Source organism: Saimiri boliviensis, chromosome 5 (assembly GCF_048565385.1).
Source record: "Saimiri boliviensis isolate mSaiBol1 chromosome 5, mSaiBol1.pri, whole genome shotgun sequence".
NCBI lineage: Eukaryota > Metazoa > Chordata > Mammalia > Primates > Cebidae > Saimiri > Saimiri boliviensis.
This window is the reverse complement of record NC_133453.1, coordinates 59,866,347-59,874,621: the sequence shown is the minus strand read 5'-3', so window position 1 is coordinate 59,874,621 and position 8,275 is coordinate 59,866,347.

Sequence of the window (8,275 nt, the reverse complement as noted above, 5' to 3'; positions counted from 1 at the left end):
ACTAGATGCTTACTCTTGCCAGGTAATAGTCCATGGCAGATAAGTTTTGATTAATAAGAACACAAGGTCTCCTGAGTTTAGGTTCTTTTGGAGTGGGATTTGGCTGAAGAAAGACACAGATTTTATATATATATATATATATACTTATTCTCTTAATTATCCCATTAATTAATGGGATAATTATGAGAATAATAAATACTACAAAAAGTAAAACAGGGAAATTTTATATAGAGAGACTGGGAGGCAGTGGAATTGAGCTACCGTAGACTGAGCACTCTGCATGGTTAAAGACATCTCTGTAGAGGTCACACTTCAGTTGAGAACTAAATGAAAAATAACTGGTCTTATATAGACTTAGTGACAGAACATTCCTGAGAGAAGGAATAGCAAGTGACTCCTAAGATGGAAATGGTTTAGGCATGTTCATACAGAAATCTTGAGTGGCTTAAACATAGAGGATGAAGGGACAAATGATGTGAGATGCGATCAGAAATATACACAAGACTCTGATTAGGGGCTTAAGTTTGTTCAAATGCAATGGAAATCCACTAGAAGGTTTAAAAGAAAGAGATGATATGAATTATGTTTTAAAAGATCATTATGGCTGTGGTGTTGAGAATGGTTTACAGGGCCTGGAGAGGAAGTAGGAAGGCCAGGTAAGGGTAGACCAAGTAGTTACCTGTTAAACATGGTAGATCGGACACACGTTTACCTTGATTCTCTCCCGTTATTCCACTAAATGACAGAGAGGGGATGAGCTCAGAAAGAAAAAAAGAACTAGGAATGGGAGGTAATAATAACTACATTATATACATTGAACAGGAAAATGGAGGTTTATTATCTAGAGAGCTTTGGGACATTTGACTCAGTTCAGGTAGACGGGTGTCATCTTGAAGAACAGTGAGATTAAATCAAAGAGTTTATATTGAATATAAAAGCTTCTGGCTCCCTGCCTTCCTCCAATTAGCTGAGATTGCTCCTCAGGGTTATGTTCTCCAGGCAGGAGATTGGAGCATTCATTTCTGAGGCTACTCAACAGTTTAAGATTTTGTGTCTATTAGGCTTTAGTGAGAAGCACCACTTAACATCTCCTTATGCTATTTTATCAATTCAAAGAATTTACTGGGTGACCTGAAAACATTTAAACCATGCAGAGGTTTTGGTAATGGTCATGGTAGCTATCCCTTTACTTTGATCCTTGCTTAAGACTGACTTTTAATGACATTCCCTTGTTTTAAAACTTTCTTAATTTTATCTTTTAGTTAATTTTATATTTGAAAATTAGTTCTCTCTTCTAACCTAACATGTTTTCCAATTACTGGGCTAATTTTCTTTCACCCTTTTCATTCCTATTTGCAGGCTGAATATTTTTTTTTTTCTGATCTCATCTATTTCTTGCAATACACCATCAAGCATTACCCACAGAAACATATCACAGAATTTAGTTCTATTTTTCTACCTCTACATTTGGAAATATGAGATCATTAAATAATATAATCCTTCTCCAAGTTCATAGTTGTACCAAATATTTTGCCACTAAAAAGCAGGAATCACCGTCTTCCCTGCCTCCAATATTGGTTTCTTCACTCCCTGCTGTCTCGACACTGAGCCAATGTCACATATTTGATGTTTATTGTTACGGCAGTTCCCCACTGTGGTGCCAGTGATTGAAATGGTCAGGATAGCATAACTTATGCTCTCATAACAAACAACCCCCAAATCTGGGTGCCTAAATAAAACTAAATTTTTTCGCTTGCTCAAGCAATATCTATGCAGGTCCAGGTGTCTCTCCAGCTATTCTCTATGTATTGGTTCAGTAGTCCAAGCTGCCTTGATTTTCATATCAATACACGTTTCCACCATCACTATAATAAGAAAGAAAAAAACTGGAAATTTGAGCACTGCATTTAAATACTTCCATCTAGAAATGACAAGGTTAATTTTTTAAAAATTATTTTCCTGAAATAAGACTTATGGCCATGTTAACTTCAAGGTGTAGGGAAGTGCAATCTGTTCTCGTGTGTGCAAGAAGCGGAGAAGCAGATACTAATGTTAGTAATATGTACTACAGAACATACCGCATCTCCTAGACAAGAAAAGGATACATCCCCCAACCCCTGCCTTTTTAGAGACAGTGTCTCCGTATGTTGCTCAGGCTGGTCTCCACCTATTATAACTCCTGGGCTTAAGTGATCCTTTTGCATCAGTATTCCAGGTAGCTAGGACCACAGGCACACACCACTGCATCTGGCTAGGGATGCTTTCCTTCAAATAAGATGTAAGATAAACTTTGAGAATAAAAAACCTCTTGAAAACAATTGCTAACAGAAATGTCGAAAAATCTTCAGAAGTGTCAGGAAAATTGAGAAAGGTCCAGAAAATAGAGCAAAAGTAAATACAGACAGGAGTTTGGAAATTTGTATGTTCAGACAAGCTGTCAACGGAGTGTGAAGATTTTTTTAAAAAAAGATATTTCTGAAGGCAAAGTCTCAAATGTTGGCCTATGAGGCATACTTCCTTAAAAATTAACTAGGGAATTTTCATCACAGTAAGAGTAAACCAGAAAGTTGACATGGGATCCAGGAAACAAGGATTCAGACATTGATAAGACACCAAAGGAATTCCCAGGAAGAAAGGGATAGCAACCCACAGGATCACAGACACAGGAGCTTGCTGGCCCAGAGGACAAGCAGTCTGGAGAGAAATGAATAAAATGCTCCAGGTGATATCTCTCCAAGAAAGACAACAAAGACATGCAGAGATTACCTGATATGTTTCAATCTGTAAGGGAATTTTACATTTTGGGCTGTGGGTTTAGAGTTGAATTAATGAAAAGGTATTTCTGATCAGCCTATATTTTAAAGTCAAAACAAATCAGAAAAATATTTATTTTGAAAAAGTAATTCTTAAGATTGTATCTGTGATTGAAATATCAAGGTTCTAGATGAGAGAGAAGGGGGCATGTGGCAGACCATATTAGCTTGATTCTATTTTGATTCTACATTGGTCTTAATGGTACCCTAGAATTTTTTTAAATGCCAGTATATGTTGTCTTATGAAATGAAAATAAAACCTCTTTGATAATAATTTGTATGTTGTTTACTGAGAATCAATGCAAGAAATGAAACCTATGTTCTTGTCTATGTTCTAATATCAACCAACTCTATTTCCTAACACATTGGAGCCTCGGTTTCTTTGTATTTTTTTTCAGACAGGGGCTGTTTAGTAATACAAATGCTGTCATTGCTACCTCATATGCAGACCATGTACTTCCTAATCCATATTATGTTGAAGGGTCTGCAGCACTATTACACTGTGAAGCCGCTTGGTCAGAAGACCCCTACCTAGGTGGGCTGAAGGTATTGAGAGGCAGGCATCCAGACAGCAAAACAGAGATCTGTTCTGAGGAACAACACCCCGAGAGCCTGAGGGACTGACAGCTCTCCAGTCTGAAGGCCCTGAGCAGAGATTCATCCACGTATTTGCTCTTTGACAGGCGAGTCTTATTAATACACAGGTGTTTTACAAATACACAAAGTGCAGGAATATACCAGGTAGGCAGCTGTTACCCGCCTACCACTGATTACAGACTAAAAGGTATCCTCCACAAAGGAGCCGTGGGGGAAGGGTAAACTTAATGTTTCTCAACACTATTATGTTGCAAAACAGTCAAGCTCAGTTTCTTCTGTTTATTTATTTTGGAATTGGTTGTCTGTGTTAGGAATGGTGTGACTACAATGTTTTCGTTCAGAACGTTGGAGTGAAATATTAAATCCTTTCAAAGAAAAAAAATCCTCTTATTCTTTACCTGTTCATCAGAGCTAGTATAGCTGACTTTCATTCCTCTTTTGTATGAGGGTTGCAATAGTAAGAAAGATCTAAGGCCAATTGATTTCTAAACATGGCTGTGCTGTGGTTATGTTTCCTTTAAGTAGAAAATCAATATATTCTGGTTGAATGTCTCTCACAACAAAGATACTGAGAGTGATGATACATATAAGATGTACTGCAGTTCTCAAACAATTTATAATCTCTGTATGAGTAGAGATAAGTGTGTGTAAAAAATAACCAACAATAAGAAACGCGATGGAGACAATAACAGTTTTATGGATTCACATGCAGGAGCAATTGTGGGGAGGTAGTATGGTTAGGAAAAGCTTCCTGGAATGGAGCTGAATGTATTTTGATAGATTTACATAAGTGATAGGCAGTATCAGAGATTGAGGATAGGGAAAAGATGGCATTAAGAAAGACCAATGGTGGTAATGGGAACAATAATAGTGGCAATAAAACCTCAATAATAATTCTAATAAAGAATTTAATAATTGTTAGCTAATCAGAACGCTTTCCCTACTCCTAGCTCCATGACTATGAGCCCTCAAGGGCAGGATCAGCTAGCAGAATATTAGGACAGTTTTATGGCGATAAGCATCTTTCAAGCCACAAGAATCAAACTTTGTCCTAAGATAGACCTCTTTCAGAGAGAAAAGCTTTCACAAAGATTTTAAGGCATCCCAAATTTCAACTATCCCAATATTTACAGATCCTTTTTCTTCTCAACACATCAGCGATGTCACCCATATCCTTATGACAAAGAGCATGTAGAGTAGGAATGGAGGGAATAGTATCAGGAGGACTTACACCCTTCAACCCGGGTCTGGGAGGTCTCTGATCTTACCTTGCCAGTCTTCCACTTTTGATCTTCAACAGTGAAGAATCCTGGCAGCATGGCACAGAGCTTTAAAACTTTGATATGGTGTCAGACTGAGATCAAACCTTGACTCACCACTCATCAGCCCTGTGATCATGGGCAAGTTATTCAATTGCTCTAAGCTTCGTTTTCTTTACATTTGCAAAGGGATAATAATGATGTTTACCTCATTGTTTCTGGGTGATTGAATGAGATAATCCATATATAGCACTTAACACAGTGTTAAGAACATGGAAGTATGGTATAAAAGTTTATTATTATTGTTAACTATTATTTACTTGGTAACTTTTTGTTGCTTTCTTTATAGCACAATTAAGAGTGCTATAAATCAGTCTGGGGGGTGGACATATTTAGAAAAATACGTATTCTATTACATAAAAAAAGAAACACTAAGTAGTTGATCAAAGTCATTTTATTTTAAGTGTCAGAAAACATTAGGATGACATGTCCTTCATTTCTTATACTTCTTTATAATTAAACCACTAAAAAACAATAATAACAGGCAATATTTATGGATCACTTGCTATGTACCAGGCATTGGGCTGGAATTTTATAGGCAAAATTTCACTTATGAGGTAGGGCTGGTACTATCCTCATTATTGTTTTATCACCTTCCTTTTCTTTCTAACAGACAAGGAAATTCTTTTTTTTTTTTTTTTTTTGAGACGGAGTTTCGCTCTTGTTACCCAGGCTGGAGTGCAATGGTGCGATCTCGGCTCACCACAACCTCCGCCTCCTGGGTTCAGGCAATTCTCCTGCCTCAGCCTCCTGAGTAGCTGGGATTACAGGCACGGCCACCATGCCCAGCTAATTTTTAGTATTTTTAGTAGAGATGGGGTTTCACCATGTTGACCAGGATGGTCTCGATCTCTTGACCTCGTGATCCACCCGCCTTGTCCTCCCAAAGTGCTGGGATTACAGGCTTGAGCCACCGCGCCCGGCAGGAAATTCTTAAAAAGGATGAGCAACTCAGCTTTAGCCACATTGACAGAAAGTACAGAGATTGGAGATACATCCAGGAAGTATGCGATCAAAGGCCTCTTTGCTGTACCTCACAGCTATGCTATGGAGATGGTTCCTGAAGGAGCAGGTTCACATGGGAAAGTAGGGCAAGATAGGCCAGGTCATTTGGGGCCAAATTATAAAGAGTTTTAAATGCAAAGGAACTCTATAATAAAGTTGACCTAGATCACTCTTCAAAAAATATTAATCTGCTTGTGTGCTTGGGATATTGTCACATGGAACACATGTCTCACTGCCTGCTGATATGCTTAAGTCAGACAGATGGTCAGCAAAGCACTTGGCAGAGTGCCAATGTCCATAGCAAACACTATACAGATAGTAGTTGTTTTCCTTAATATACTGCCTTATTATACTGTGTTTTTATCTGATCTCCATTTAACAGACTTGCCAGATTAACCAGTGCTATTTACCTTGCAATACATTTTGACTGATACTCATGAAATGCCATGACTGCCAATGCAGGTCAGCTCTCACCAGGTGCTAGTATGGTTAGGAAAAGCTGCCTGGCATGGGACTGAGTATATTTTGATAGATTTATGTAATTGATAGGAAATATCAGGGACTGAAGGTAGGGAAGAGATGGCATTAAGAAAGACCAAGGGTGGTAATGGGAACACTAATAGTGGTAATAAAACCTCAATAAAAATTATAATAAAAAACTTAATAATTGTTAGCTAATAAGAACCATTTTCCTACTCCTAGCTCCATGACTATGAGCCCTCAAGTGCAGGATCAGCTGGCAGACTATCAAGCAATTTTTATAGTTATAAGCATCTTTCAAGCCTTGAGAATCAAGCATTTTCCTAAGACAGACCTCTCTCAGAGAGAAAAGCTTTCACAAAAATTTTACAGCATCCCAAATTTCAACTACTTTCCAAGATTCACAGATCCTTTCTCTTCCAATACATTAGTGCAGTCACCCATATCCTCATGACAAAAAGGACGTAGAGTAGGAATGGAGGGAACATTATCAGTAGCAATTGCAACCTTCAACCTTGGTCTGGGAGGTCTCTGATTTTAAATTTCGAGTCTTCCACTTTTGATCTTCAACAGTGAAGAATCCTGGCAGGATAGCCCAGAGCTTTAAAACTTTGGCTCTGGTATCAGACTAAGATCAAACCCTCACTCCTCACTCATCAGTCATGTGATCTTGGGCAAGTTATTCAACTGCTTTAAGCTTCATTTTCTTCGCAGTTGAAAAATGATAATCATGATGCTTACCTCATTGTTTCTGGGTAATTGAATGAGATAGTCCATATATAGCATTTAATACAGTGATAAGAACATGGAAATATGATATCTATGATATCAATGTTTATTATTGTTACTATTGTTTATTTGGTAAAATTCTGCTGCTTCATTTTAGCCTCCAAAATCCAGGTGCTCAGATGTGTTACATACTTACTGTCAACTAGTCTTGCTTGTTTCCAAACCCATCAGTCAATTGTACTTGTTATTTTCATCATGTCATCTAAGTAAATTGCTATAGAAACCAATGACACATGAATGTGGAAGGAGATATTTCCATATAAACACACACTTGAATGCTGTAGATATGCTTCATAAAGACCAGTCATTTAAAAAATTATGTCAAGTTAGTTGTGGGCAAGAAATATAAAAGATAAAAAATTCTTATAAAAATCTAGAAAGACCTGTATTCAGATTTCTTCCCAGGGGGTTAGAATTCTAGCTTCACCTAAAAGATTTATTGCATCATAAGAGTATTTTGTGATGTGATATGGAACTTGGGTAAATGTGGAATTAATCCTCCTATAAAAAAGAAAGATAGGGTAACTTAGCATATAATTTACCTAATAAATATAAAAGTGTATAAGTAACATTTTTGTTATTTTTGTTTACTTAAAAATGCTATGACATATCTCTTAAATATCCTGAGTTTGGTTTACATTTGCAAAAATAGGAAATAAGGTATGAAATATTTTGCTTTCAATTGTGATGGTCACCTTTTTATAAAGTATCTCAGTCAGCTCCTGAAGGAGATGAGGGCCCTGTGGTTGATACAGAGATTTCTATTTAATGTGTGGTTTCAAATTTAGAACTTTTCTTCAGAAACTATAAATTATTTATGCAGTATCAAGCTTTTAAAACCCTGTTTATGACAGGTTGGGATTTTGCCAAATCTCAGTTGAAACAGCCTAAATTATTTATCTTGTATTCCTTCAATGTATCATACATTCTGAGGCCCAGGAAATGTTAAATACATTTTATTTTCTTCTCTGCTGTGCTGAGGTGGTGGGGGTGGGGTTAAGCTCTTAGACATTCTTAGAACAGTCCTTGGTCTCTGTCTTCCTCTGTGTGGTAGGTTTTTTTTTTTTTTTTTTTTTTTTTTTTTTTAATTTTCATATTATGCCTTTTCTTTCATATGACGTTTTCACTTTATTGAACTTCTCTTTTTCAGAACCTTTAGCTCTCATTAATTACCTTTACTAAATTTCCTTACATTGTAACTTCTGTTATAAATAAAAGAATATCTTTGCAAATAAAGAATTTGGTTGTTTTTAGATCTCAATATCTTCCAGG